Below are 14,655 nucleotides of genomic sequence, written 5' to 3' on the forward strand. Positions count from 1 at the left end.
CCAAAGCATGTTTGTAGCTGGAGGTTGCATCTCTTGCATGTGTATGAAAGAAAACCTTGTTGCTTTACTCCTTTCGCATCTCTCTTTGGCCTGATCTTGGCAGGCGAGTTGGTTCTTGCGTTGGTAAAATCCTCAGGGTAGTGATGTGGCCCCGAGTCTCATTGGATTGGCGACAATGGCTCTCACGCTTTGGGTCGATGCGACCTTTAGTGTAAGCCGGCATTAGAGCTCTTATGCCTTTGCTCAACTGTTTTGGTTTAGTCTCTGAGTTGGGCTTTGACCCTCAAGCCTTTTTGTTTGCATGGGCGGGCGACAATGGCTTTTACGCCTTGGGTCAAAGCAACCTTTTATATGTACGACCCTGAGGCTCATTAAGCTGGTGACCATGGCTCTTACGCTTTGCCCTTAGGCATGGATAGTTAGCTATTTTGGGTCCGGTCTCTGAATCGGGTTACGACTCGAGCTCATTTTGACCCTCAAGCTTTCAAATTTTAAGCTAGCGACAGTGGCTTTTATGCTTTTGGTCGATGCGACCGTTTAGTGTGTGTGGCCCTCAGGCTCATTAGGCTGGCGACAATGGCTCATACGCTTTTCCCTTAGGCATATGTAGGCTTTATTTTCCTCTCGTTAAGGACTTTTTGAAATGATTTTTCCTGACCCGTCGTCGTTTCGGGAAGAACCTCGATTTCAAGTTGTTTGCAACGATGTTCGAGCACCTCAGAAGGTTTGGCTCGTAGGCTGAGTAGCTCGAAGCCTTGTGATTTGGAGCTGACATGGTCGAAGCTCTTTTTCCTGTCAAGGGTTGCCTTTTTAACCGGTTCTTTTCGAAGTAGATTCAAAGTAATGGCCTATGATTTGTAGTGACGGTCGGGCGTCCCTGAGTCACGTTAATTCGGATGGTACAACCGTATAAGCGTAGTTATTTGTGTTTGGCCGGAGCCATTTTTGGTCCCGAGTGTAGTAGTTTGGGCGTCTATATCGAGGGTATGCCTTTTTAGAGGTCTTACAAATTCGATATATAGCCTAAACTTCGGGATCGAGTTTATGGCTGTAGTAAGGTCTTACAAAATTTTCATGCCGTTTAGGTCTTATAGTTTTTTCATGCCGTTGAGGTCTTACAGATTTTTCATGCCGTTGAGGTCTTACAGTTTTTTTCATGCCGTTGAGGTCTTACAAGTTTTTCATGCCATTAAGATCTTACAGGTTTTTCATGCTGTTGAGGTCTTACGGTTTTTTCATGCCATTGAGGTTTTACAGGTTTTTCATACCGTTGAGGTCTTATAATTTTTTCATGCCGTTGAGGTCTTACAGTTTTTTCATGCCGTTGAGGTCTTACAGATTTTTTATGCCGTTGAGGTCTTATAGGTTTTTCATGCCATTGAGGTCTTACAGGACCGAGTCTGCCCGCTCGGGGTCTTATGGCCCCGTTTTTTGATGAGTCAATGGAGGTGGCGTTTTGACAGCAGTCCCCGAGTCGTCGAGAGTTTCTTGACTTAGGAGCCATTTTTTGTAAACTTTGCATTGCCTTACAATTTTGAAGATCCCGATCCTAAGGTCGTGCGCTTTTCTTTTGAGATTTTGACGCCAGTCCCCGAGTATTCGAGGTGCTTTTGGCATTGGAGATGTTTAGCAATTTCTGCGTTGCCTTATCTGAGGGCTTACGATTTCAGAGTCCCGACTCGGAGGTCGTTTAAGTGTTGAATTGTTGACGCCAGTCCCTGAGTATTCGGGACGTTTTCGGCGGAGGAGTTGTTTTTGCGAAGGTGCCGAGTCTCTTTTGGAGCATGAGATGCCGTGACAAAATATGTTCTTCGACTATCTAATACAAGCGTACATGTATTCACCATCGGGGGCCCGGCTATATGGACATGGTTCGTTTGACCGTTTGTCCTGGTACATTGCTTTCCTATAGGGACCCCATTCGGCATTTCTTGGTTTTTTCGAGCAGGTAGCTTCTCGGGGGGGGGGGGGGGGGAGGGAGGGATGCCCCCCAATGTTCGGGGTTGATTTCAAAAGAAGCCTCGAATATTTTTGTTGAGTTTCCCTTAGGTAGCATGCAAATGTTGCCTCGTTAAAAACCTTGCCGGTAAAACCCTTTTTCGGGATAAAAACTCGATCGAAGGAAAAGAGTGCAACGGATGCTTTAAAACCTTAAGGTCTTCGAGCTTGGTTAGCATTCTGGCTGCTTCGATCGAGCGCTTGCATGAAGGTTAGTCTGAAATACGAAATGAAAAGAGAGATGGTCGTACCTTAAAGTGAGACGCACCGATGATGTTTTGAGGATCGATATGTTCCAATCACTGGAGATGAGGACGCGGTACGGTCCTTTATTTCGTTTAATCGATCTTGATTGAGGGTGTGGCTCGATTACCTTTCGGCTCGTTTGTAGGCGGAGGTGCGAGCGGAGGTGCCACGTCGTGCACCGCAAACATTTCCCTTGCCGCATGCTGTTCCCCGTTTACGATTTTAATTCCGTACTTTGTTGGGAATTTAATCATTTGGTGAAGAGTATATGATACCGCTCTCATGCAGTGTATCCACGGTCATCCGAATAAGGCGTTATACCTCATGTCTCCTTCAATAATATGGAGTTTGGTGTTTTGGGTCGTGCCGGCCACGGTGACCGGGAGGATGATTTCTCCTTTTTTTGTTTCACTTGCCATGTTGAATCCGTTGAGGACTCGAGTGGCGGGCAAGATTTGGTCGAGCAGTCCGAGCTGCTCTATCACCCTTGACCTGATAATGTTGGCCGAGCTACCTGGATCCACGAGTACACGTTTTATTTGAAAAGAATTTATAAGGAAAGAGATTACCAGTGTGTCATTGTAAGGTTGAGACAAGGTCTCGATGTCCTCTTCGCTGAATGTGAGGGCATCCTCGGGAATATATCCCTAGGTCCACTTTTCTCTGGTGATGGATATTTTTGTCCTTCTCATTACGGGTTCCTGCGGGGCATCGATGCCTTCCATGATCATGTGGATTACATGTTGTGGCTTGTTTGCCTCGTTCTTCTTGGTCGCCTCTCTTTCCCGGAACTGATTTTTGGCTCGATCGCTGAGGAATTCCCGGAGATGCCTTTTGCTAAGTAGTCGGGCTACCTCTTCTCGGAGTTGGTGGCAATCCTCGATCCTATGGCCGTGTGTGTTGTGAAACTCGCACACTGAGTTGTGATTCCTTTATGAGGGATCCGATTGTATAGTCCTAGGCCACTTAGCGTCTCTAATTTTACTAATGGCGAACATGATGTCCGATACATTGACGTTGAAGTTGTATTCTGACAAGTGAGGTGCACCCGTTGGACCTGCGTTCCTATCGAATCTGGATCTGTTGATGAGTCCTTGAGGATCCTATCCTCGCTCTATTCTCCGATCGTTGCGAGGTAGGTTGCGCCTCGGGGCGTTCCTCCTATCTTCGGTGTACGACTTATATCTTTCTTCATTTGGTTTTGGTTCCTTTGCTAGGAGCCTGCTTGGGTATACTGAGCCCGAGGGGGATCCCAATTGGTCATCCTCGGCTCTGATTTTTGACTGGTATCGATTGTGGACGTCCGACCAGGTCACAGCTGGATACTCGATCAAATTATGTTTCAACTGTTTTGAAGCCATCGAGCTTCGTTCATTCAGACCTTGAGTGAAAGCCTGCACTGCCCAGTCATCGGAGACCGGCGGTAGCTCCATCCATTCCATTTGAAAGCGAGACACGAATTCCCGCAGCATCTCGTTCTCCCTTTGCTTAATTTTGAAAACGTCGGACTTCCTCGTCGCTATTTTGATGGCATCGACATGTGCCTTTACAAAGGAGTCTGCTAGCATGGCGAATGAATCTATGGAGTTTGGAGCCAAGTTGTGATACCACATCATGGCCCCTTTAAAGAGTGTTTCCCTGAACCTTTTCAGCAATACGAACTCGATCTCATCATTCTTTATATCGTTTCCCTTTACCGCGCAAGTGTAGGCAGTAACATGTTCATTAGGATCTGAGGTCCCGTTGTACTTTGGGAGTTCCGACATTCTGAACTTCTTTGGAATGGGTTTCGGGGCCGCTTCTTCGGGGAACGACCTTTGTATGAACTTCTTCAAATCCACACCCTTCAAGACTGGGGGTGCGCCCAGGATCTGGTCGACCCTGGAGTTGTAGGTCTCGACCTTCTTATCGTTGGCTGCTATCATTTTCTTGCCCGATTCGATCCTTTTGGTGAGGTCTTCGAGCATTTTTACGATGGCAGGATCGGCTAATGATCCGTTGTTGCTCGATCTCCCCGGTACCTGTTCGGTCGGGGGACTAGCTTCCAGTGCTACTGGTTGGGAGTCTTCGGGTGGCTTTGTAGCAGAACGATAGCTAACTATTGTGCCTGCAACATTTCAAAAATAACATGAAGGCTAAATTCCCGTCCTTCCCGAGCTGGGGTTTTTTGGGCTTCCTGTTAGTTGCCATGTTGTATGCTCCTGTCAGTGTGTGAGGTTTCGTCGACCTGCTGTGCGTCTTGTGATCCCGCGTCTGCTGGAATCAGTCCAGGTGCGTTATTGGGGTTTTGTGGTGGCGCGCCAATAATTGGAACAGCCACGCTGTTTTATCCGCGGTTTTCAAGGTTGTCGTTCTCAACTCTGTTCACTGAGCCAGACATTTTGACCTGAAATTGAAGATCTTGGACAAGAAAAAGTGTGAAAGATAACTTGTGTTGTGTATCGAAACCAGCAAAAAAATAATCACTATTATTTTTAGCCCCACGGTAGGCGCCAAACTATTTACCGTGAAAATGGTAATAACAATTAAATTTGTTGATGGGACTCTAAAAATACGTAATCTATTTTTATGCTAGTTGTTAAGCAGTTAATGCTAGATATGCGAAGAATAAAGAGGAAATGCAAGCTAAAATGGAATTATAATCGAACCTGGGGGTTTTCTATTCGGGCCTCGAACCGATCGACAAGGGGCCTTGAAGTCGATGCCTGGGCTCGGGCTCGAGCTATCGGGGATAATCGGGAAGGGGTTAAGAGTTAGGATATGATTAAGGGAGGCTCTTTATGGCCGATGACAAGCTATAAATGAAGAACAAGTATGAAGGCAATAAATATGAACAATAGTGCTGGGAGAATATGTTAGAGAGAAAAGAGAGAGAAAGAGTTATTATTTATCTCGTGTAGAATAGTCGGAGCAACAGGGTTTACAAAGTTCCAAGGATTCCCCTTATATAGGAGGGGAAATTCCAACATAGTACAAGATACATTAATGGTAAAGAAAGCAAGATGGGATAGCTGACTAGCTTCATGATGCAGGCACAGACCAGCTTTTAGACTAGCCTGATAGACTTAATCGTCCCCGGCTGCATTCTTCGAAAATTCCCCATGCCCATTGGGGTCTCGTCTAACATTATCCCCAGGACGGGTGTTGATAGATCTCGAGGGGGGGTACTTAGGTCTGTGGTCTCGAACCTCCGAGGTGACCTCCCGAATGCCTTATTAATGAGAGATTGGTTCCCTCGATTTCACCAGATACACACTCGAATGTGGCTACAAGTAGTTCAATCTTATCCCTAGATAGAATCGATAAAATGAGAGTTAACACCTCAAGTTCTTGCTAATTAATCTTTTCCAACCCTAAGTTTGCCTTTTCTAAGATTAATTTGAAGTTAATGGGTGAATCCTAGGGTTAGCTAATCCCTTTGTAAATATTAAAGAACAAGAATAATTAAAGAAAAAATTAACTCACTTTATAATTAATAAAAATTATTCAATACATAAGCATAACAAGAGATTTAATTTAAACTTTAATAATGAATATTTCCACAATCATAATTCAAGTAATGGAATTAAAAAACTACATACTTAGATATTCAATATAAAACAAGAAATTGAAGAAATGAGTAAAAAAGTTCAAAAAATCTCATCCAAAATCTTCAAATCTTCAACTCCCAAGTGTGGTATAAGAACCCTAGCTCTCCAAAACTTATATTTTCTGCGAAAGATATGTTTTTAAGAAGTTATGCAAAGTTTAATGTGGGTTTGAGATCAAGAAAATGTGAAATATCGAATATGTCCAGGTTAGAAGCCCATGGCTCGCATTTGCGAAGAAAGGCTCGTATTTGTGAACTTAAACTTTGCTTTGGACCATCGCAATCATGACACAAAGGTTCACATTTGCGAACTTGTCCTTTACTGTTGTCTATCGCAATTGTGATACATATGTCCGCATTTGCGACCCTTGACTTCTTCTCTCACCTTCGCTACTGCGATCCAAGGGTCTTTATTTGCGAACATTGGCTGGTATGGTGACTTCAAATTTGTGAGCCTCTCTTCCCATTTGCGAACTTTGACTAGTCTGGTTGACTTCGCAAACGCGAAACTCAGTTAGCATTTGCGACATCTGAGGTTGTTTTTTCAGATTTTTTTTCTTTACTCTTTTTTGCTAAATTCTACTTCATTTGACCTCTATTCTCTTCATGACCCGTTGTATCTGAAATAATAGTGATACATACCATAAATAGCCTTATTTTATAAATAAAAGATATAAAAATCAAAGTAAAGAGACTAGATTAAGTGGTAAAATGCCACGAAACAAAACAACCAACCGGTCGTGATAATGCCTAACTCACTTGCTATGAAAGTCAAACATAACAAAAATGGAACATAATAAAGGAATTAAATCCAAAGCCAACTGACATAAATAATTGTGTCAATATATAAAATCCCCCAAAATTGACAATACAGAGTCATGAGCTCTAAATAGAGATACGAAGTCTGAAAATACTAAATAAAAATAATGTCTTAATAATAACAACAAAAACTGAAATGGAAAGAGACACCAAAGACTGCAGTCGAAATGCAGCTCTACCTCGTCTTTCGGCAAACTCACAACAACAATCACAATGGCTCTCGGCTCGGCCCAACACCTAGATTTGCACAATTAAGTGCTGAGTGTAGTATGAATATAACCGACCCCATGTACTCCACAAGTATCATAACTAACCTCGACGAGATAATAGAGAGCAGAATTATCAATGATACTCCATAATAACCTGCTGAGTTCATAAATTTCACAAGTACACATCAATAATATCATTAAATCATGAAAACACAAATAAAGTCATATCGACAAGAGATAAAGTGCCAAGCTCTGTGTCAATTAACAACCTAGCATATAGAGAATATATATACACAAAATAAGTATACAACCAAGGAAAATTACAAGTGGAGAAGAAATGCAATAATCAAATACTGATCAGTGTTTCCTCATACCGCGTGTACACCATCAAGAGAGAAACATAAGAGGTGACCCTAGGGGATGGGTCCTTATCTACACGTTGTATGGATAACCCACGAGCCATATATATATCAACCGCATGGACAAACTCATGTGCTATCATATCTCAATCGCACAGATAACTCACGTGCTATCATATATTAACCGCACGGACAACTCACGTGCTATCATATCTCAACTACACGGACAACTCACGTGCTACCAGTCTAGTCCAGATCATACAAAAAGAAGATATACAAGATTATATGCACATGAATAATAGATATCAAATTACATACTCATGGACTGGTGTAAGTGACATGCTAAGGTGTATGCATGTGCGAAGTGTGCTACCATAGCTCAAATTAGGCAATTACATTACGAAAGTAGCAATTATCATGTTCAATCAGGAGATTAATCTATATGTAACCTCAAACATGATTCAAATACCTCACAAAGGGTTACAAACATAAAAAGCATAATAGCATGAAACTTAGCAATCAATTCAAGATATATCATAACCTAAGCACTACCCCGAGCAAAATAATACCCCAGTACATGCATATGACTCAACCCATCACATGTGCGCCATCCATAGCACGTAGCCATCACTAACTCAGGAAACTAGTGTCTCAACCAAGTTTAGGTAAGTTACTTACCTCAAATAAGCAAAATCAATACTTTAGAAATCCCTTCCCTCATGAATCGGCTTCCGAACAGCTCGAATCCAGCTAAAATAACTTAATAGCATCAATATAAGCCATAATAAATAACCACAAACAATAAAGCTATGATCTTGATACAAATGCACAAAGTCAACCAAAAATTCAACCCCGGACATGCACCCCGGAACCCGACAAAACTCACAAATGTCGAACACCCATTCCAATACAAGTCAGAATATATGTGTTTTATCTAAATCCAACCTCAAATCGACCAACAAATCACCAATTTTCACTCTCCAAAAACCATAGCAAAAATCTCCAAAATTTACCTTTAAATCATATAATCTAGGTGCAATAATCCGTGATAAATCAATATCTAACATCAAAATCAAGTAGAATTTACTTACCCTTCAATTTGTAGTGAAAAATCCTCAATTATCACCCCTGGTCGAGCTCCAAAACTCCAAATAATGAGAAATAATATAAACAATTGAATAATATATTTTGTCCAACAGTTCCGCATTTGCAGACCAAAATCCCGCTTCTGCGGTATCGCATCTGCGAGAATCACTTAACTCCCGACCATCCGCTTTTGCGGACCTCTCATCGCACCTGCTCATCCGCTTCTGCGGAAAGACCTTTGCTTCTGCACAAGCGCATATCTGCTAAACCAGCCGCTTTTGCTGTCCTAGCCTTCCTTTGCATCTGCAGCCACAGGTTCGCTTCTGTGGACTCGCACCTGTGGTAAGACCCTCGTAGGTGAGATAACACCATAGCTGGTGTGCCAAATAACATGGACATGATTCGAAACTCATCCAAAACATACCCGAGACCCCCAGATCCAGACACACAAATAAGTCCCAAAAGATAATACGGACCTACTGTAGGCCTCAAATCACATAAAATAACATCAAAATCACGAATCACACCTCAATTCAAGCCTAAGGAACCAATCACCCTTCCAACTTTCCAAAACTCATGCCGAACCACATCTAACCAACTTGGAATGACCTCAAATTCTTGCACACAAGTTCCAAATGATAAAACAAATCTATTCCAACTCTTATAACCAAAATCTAAATCTGATATCACTAAAGTCAACTCTCGGTCAAACGTATGAACCTTTTAAACCTTCAATTTTCAACTTTCAACAATTAAAGATAAATCAACCTAGGAACCCCCAAATCCAAATCCAAACATACACCTTCTAAGTCTAACATCACCATACGAACCTATCAGAACTATCAAAATACCATTACTGGATCGTCTGCATAAAAGTTAAACTCCGGTCAACCTTCACAACTTGAGCTTCCAACCTCGAAACTAAGTGCCCCAATTCAATACCAAACTTCTTCGAAACCAAACCAACTGCCCCCGCAAATTATATAACGACAAATACATATGTAAAGCATCAAATCGGGAAAACATGGCTAAAATACTCAAAATGACCGCCCGGGTGGTTAGATTCTCCCTCTCTTAAACAAACGTTCATCCTCGAATGAGTTTAGAGTCATACCTGAAATGCCAAAGAGGTGAGGATATCTTCTCCACATATTATACTCAGTCTCCCAAGTCGCATCCTCGACCAGTTGACCCCTTCATTGAACCTTTATCGAAGAAATATTCTTCGACCCCAGCTTGTGAACTTGCCTATACAAAATGGCCACTGGCTCCTCCTCATAAGTCAAATCCTTTTCCAACTACACCGAACTAAAATCTAACACATGTGACAGATCCTCATAGTACTCCCGGAGCATGGAAACATGAAGCACTGAATGAACTCTTGATAATCTAGGTGGAAAAGCAAGTCAGTAAGCCACCTCACCAACCCTGTCCAAGACCTCAAATGGACCAATATACCGAGGGCTCAACTTGCCCTTCTTCTCAAACCTTATCACACTCTTCATGGGAGAAAATATGAGTAGAACCTTCTCACCCATCATGAATGCCACATCACGAACCTTCTTATCAGCATAACTCTTCTGCCTGGACTACATTATAAGTAGCCTCTCCTAAATCAATTTTACCTTCTCCAAAGCATCACGAACTAGATCAGTGACCAACAACCTAGCCTGCCAGTCTCAAACCAACCAAACGGAGAATGTCATCACCTCTCATATAAGGCCTCATACGGAGCCATCTGAATACTCGACTGATAGATGTAGTTGTAGGCGAACTCTGCTAATGGCCAAAACTGATCCCACTGGCCCCTAAAATCAATTACATAAGCTCGTAACGTGTCATTCAAAATCTGAATAGTACGCTCTGGCTACCCGTCCATTTGGGGATGGAATATTGTACTCAACTCAACCTATGTGCCCAACTCATGCTGCATTGCTCTTCAAAAATGCGATGTGAACTGAGTGCCTCGATCCGAGATAATCGACACAGGCACACCATGAAGGAGAACAATCTCTTAAAGATAAATCTGAGCCCGCTGATCTGAAATGTAAGTAGTTATGACTAGAATGAAGTATGCAGACTTGGTCAGTCTTTCTATAATGACCCACACCGCATCAAATCTCCTCAAGGTCCATGGCATCCCAACCACAAAATCCATAGTGATACACTCCCACCTTCACTCCGGTATATCTAGCCTATAAAGCAATCCACCAGGTCTCTGATGCTCGTACTTAACATGCTTATAGTTCAAACACCAAGCAACAAACTCAACAATATACTTCTTTATCCTTCGCCACCAATAATGCCGCCTCAAATTATGGTACATATTCGTGGCACCCGGATAAATAAAATACCATGAACTATGGGCCTCCTCAAGAATCAACTCTCTCAAACCATCCACATTAGGAACACATATTCGACCTTGAAGCCTTAATACCCCATCATCACCAATAGTCACCTCCTTAGCATCACCGTTCTGCACCGTGTCCCTAAGAACAAACAAGTGGGGATCATCATACTAGCGCACCTTGATGCGCTCAAACAAGGACAACCGTGATAAAACACAAGCAAGAACCATGTTAGGCTCCAAAATATCCAACCTCACAAACTTGTTGGCCAACACCTGAACATCCAAAGCTAACGGTCTCTCCTTAGCTGGAATAAAAGCAAGACTCCCCATGCTCTCCACCTTCCTACTTAAGGCATCAGCCACCACATTGCCATTTCCCGGATGATAGAGAATGGTAATATCATAGTCTTTCAATAGCTCTAATCACCTGTGTTGCCTCAAATTCAAATCCCTTTGACTAAATAGATGCTAAAGACTCTTGTGATCAATGAACACCTTGCAAGACATGCCGTAAAGATAATGACTCTAAATCTTGAGTGCATGAGCAATGGTTGCTAACTCTAAATCGTGCACTGGGTAGTTCTTCTCATGGGGCTTCAACTGACGCGAAGCATAAGCTATCACTCTACCATCCTGTATCAAAACACATTCAATGCCAACCCTTGAATCATCATAATAAACTGTATAAGAACTCGATCCCCAAGGCAAAACCAGAACTGGAGCTATAGTCAAGGCAGTCTTAATCTTCTAAAAACTCTCCTTATACTAATCAGACCATCTGAGTGGGGCACCTTTCTGAGTCAACCCATCCAGTGAGGCCGCGATAGATGAAAACCCCTCCATAAAATAGAGATAATACCTAGCCAACCTTAGGGAATTCCGGATCTCTGTAGCGGTAGAAGGTTGGGACCAACCCTGAACTGCCTCAATCTTCTTCGAATCCACCTTAATTCCCTCACTAGACACCATGTGACCTAAGAATGCCACCGAGTCCAACCAAAACTCGCACTTGGAGAATTTAGCATATAGTTTCTTCTCCCTCAAAGTTTGGAGTATAATCCTCAAATGCAGCTCATGCTCCTCCCGACTACTCGAATATAAACACAATGACAAAGGAATCCAGATAAGGCTGAAATACGATGTTTATCAAGGCATGAAAGTTGTTGGGGCATTAGTCACCCTAAAAGACATTACCAAGCATTCATAATGTCCACAACGAGTCCTGAAAGTCATCTTAATAATATCTGAAGCCCTGATCTTTAACTGATAGTACCCCGATCTCAGGTCAATCTTCGGGAATTCCCTAGCACCTTGAAGCTGATCAAATAAATCATCAATAGATGGTAGTGGATATTTGTTCTTGATAGTAACCTTTTTCAACTTCTTGTAGTCAATGCAAATACTCATAGAACCATCTTTCTTCTTCACAAATAGTACCGGTGCACCCCAAGATGTCACACTAGGCCTGATGAAACCCTTATCAAACAATTCCTGTAATTGTTCCTTCAACTCCTCCAACTCCGCTGGTGCCATGCGATATGGTAGAATAGAGTTGGGTTGAATGCCTGACACCAAATTAATACCATCAATATTCCTATCTGGTGGCATGCCCGGCAAGTCTGTAAGAATTATATCTGAGAACTCCCTCACTACCGAGACTGACTTGACAGTAGGAGTATCAACACTCACATATCTCATGAAGCCCATATATGCCAAACACTCGTTCTCAACCATCCATTGAGCCTTCAAAAACGAAATCACTCTACTAAGAGTGTGACCAATAGGACCCTTCCACTCCAGCCTCAGCAACCTCAGCATACCCAACGTCACAATTTTAGCGTGACAATCAAAAATAGCATGGTACGAAGATAACCAATCCATACCTAAAATCACCTCAAAATCAACCATGCTGAGCAATAAAAGATCAACTCTAGTCACATAACCCCTAATAGTAACCACACAAGACCGATATACATGATCCACCATAATAGAATCACCTACCGGTGTAGATACATGAACATGAATCTCAAGATAATCACGAGGCATATCTAAATAATGGGCAAAATATGATGACTGATAAGAATAAGTTGAACCATGGTCAAATAATACTGAAGCATCCCTATGGCACGCTAAAACAACACTTGTGATCACGGCGTCGGAAGCAGCTGCGTCGGGCCTAACTGGAAATGCATAGCAACTGGCCTATCAACCCCCTCTAGGACTATTCCCGTCCGTCCTCCACCCTTAGCTGGATGTGCAGGTGGAGTAGCAATTGGAGAGGGAACCATAACCTGAGTACCCTATTGCGGTCCACCCCTCCGAAGTCTGGGAGAATCTCATATAGTGTGCCTAGTATCACCACACTCAAACAACCCCTTTGCAGGCGTGGCTGTTGGTACCGAGTCTGCACCAGACAACTGGAATAACCACTGTAGGAATCCTGTGCAAAAGGTGCACTAAACGATGGCTGTCCGATATGAGTACCCTGGGGTCCCTGGATAGCTGGAGCACTATGGGTAATCTGAAGTGTAGACTGCACTTATCGGCTGATATGACCTCTGGTATGATGGAGCTTGCCCCCAAAGTAGGATCCCCCAAATCCTCCAAAAACTACGAGACTTCTTAGCCTCCCTATCCTCCCTCTCATGACTACAGATATGCTCTAAACTCCGAGCAATCTCCACAACCTGATGAAATGGAGTCTCAGTCTCCAACTCCTGTGACATCCCAAATCTGAGGTTGTAGTCAAGTCCCTCAATTAATCTACAAACTCTCTCTCTAATGATGGAAACCAAAGCAGGTACATGACGAGATAACTATGCCTTATAGCATAATCAGACACAGTCATACCCCCCTCCCCTGGCATAACTGCTTAAACTCGGTGCGCAACACATCTTTACTGGTATGTGGAACAAACTCTCCCAAGAAAAAATCAGAGAACTGGACCAAGTAAGTGTTGCACCACCTATATGCCAGCCCCGTCAGCTAAAAAGTAGTAAGGTCGGCCCTTCTTGGCTCCACTGCACCCATAGTTTGCAGAATATGGTGACACTGATCCAAGAAATCCAGTGCATCCTCAGAATCCCCTCTACTGAACTGGGGAGGATGGAACTTTCGACACCTCTCCAAACTCCTCTACCCCTCAGTTGACACAACTGGCCCTACCTCGGGCTAAACTACAGCTATTGGTTGTACCGCCATAACACCCGGTGTTTGATAAGCATGAGCTGACTGCTCTGATGGACAGGCTGCAGGAGTCTAGGCTCCTCCCCCAGCCTATGAAGTAGATGGTGGAATTGGAATTAACCCTACCTTAGCCAAAGCCCCAAACTTGCTCAGGAAGTATACCAAGGTCTCTTAAAGCCCCGATGTAGCAATAGGCTACCTAGGTGCCTTCTCAACATGCTAAGGCTCCCGATCCTCTACTAGAGTTGCTGAAGGCTCTATAGTTTCCGCTCTAGAAGATGCTCTAGCTGTAGCACGTGCCTCTCCTCGGCCTGTACCTTGGCCCCAGACTCTTGTGACTCTAGCAGGGGTGCTGGTGTCTGATCAACCGATCCGATAGAGCATGTTCTCTCTATATGTGAGAGAATAGAAAAATAGAGGCTAAACTCCAAAATCAATAATGCGCGTGATAAGTGATGAAAGAAATGAAATCTTTCTAATAGTTTCGTAGACTCTCGAAGATAAGTACATACGTCTCCGTACCGATCTGCAAGACTCTACTAAACTTTCTCGTGATTCGTAGAACCTATGAACCTAGAGCTCTAATACCAACTTGTCATGACACAAATCCCACCATAGGGGTTGTGATAGAACCTAGTCTCTAAAATTAGGCAAGCCTATCACTTATCAATATTTAAATCAATAAAACATGATAGAATAAACCAGAGTTTAATACAAATGCGGAAATAAAGGTGATACAAGCTAAAACGACGATAATCACAAACATATCCCAGAACTAGGTAGTACAGAGTCACGAGCACTAACTGAATACAC

The sequence above is a fragment of the Nicotiana tabacum genome, chromosome 6 (genome assembly GCF_000715075.1).
Source record: "Nicotiana tabacum cultivar K326 chromosome 6, ASM71507v2, whole genome shotgun sequence".
Taxonomy (NCBI): Eukaryota; Viridiplantae; Streptophyta; class Magnoliopsida; order Solanales; family Solanaceae; genus Nicotiana; species Nicotiana tabacum.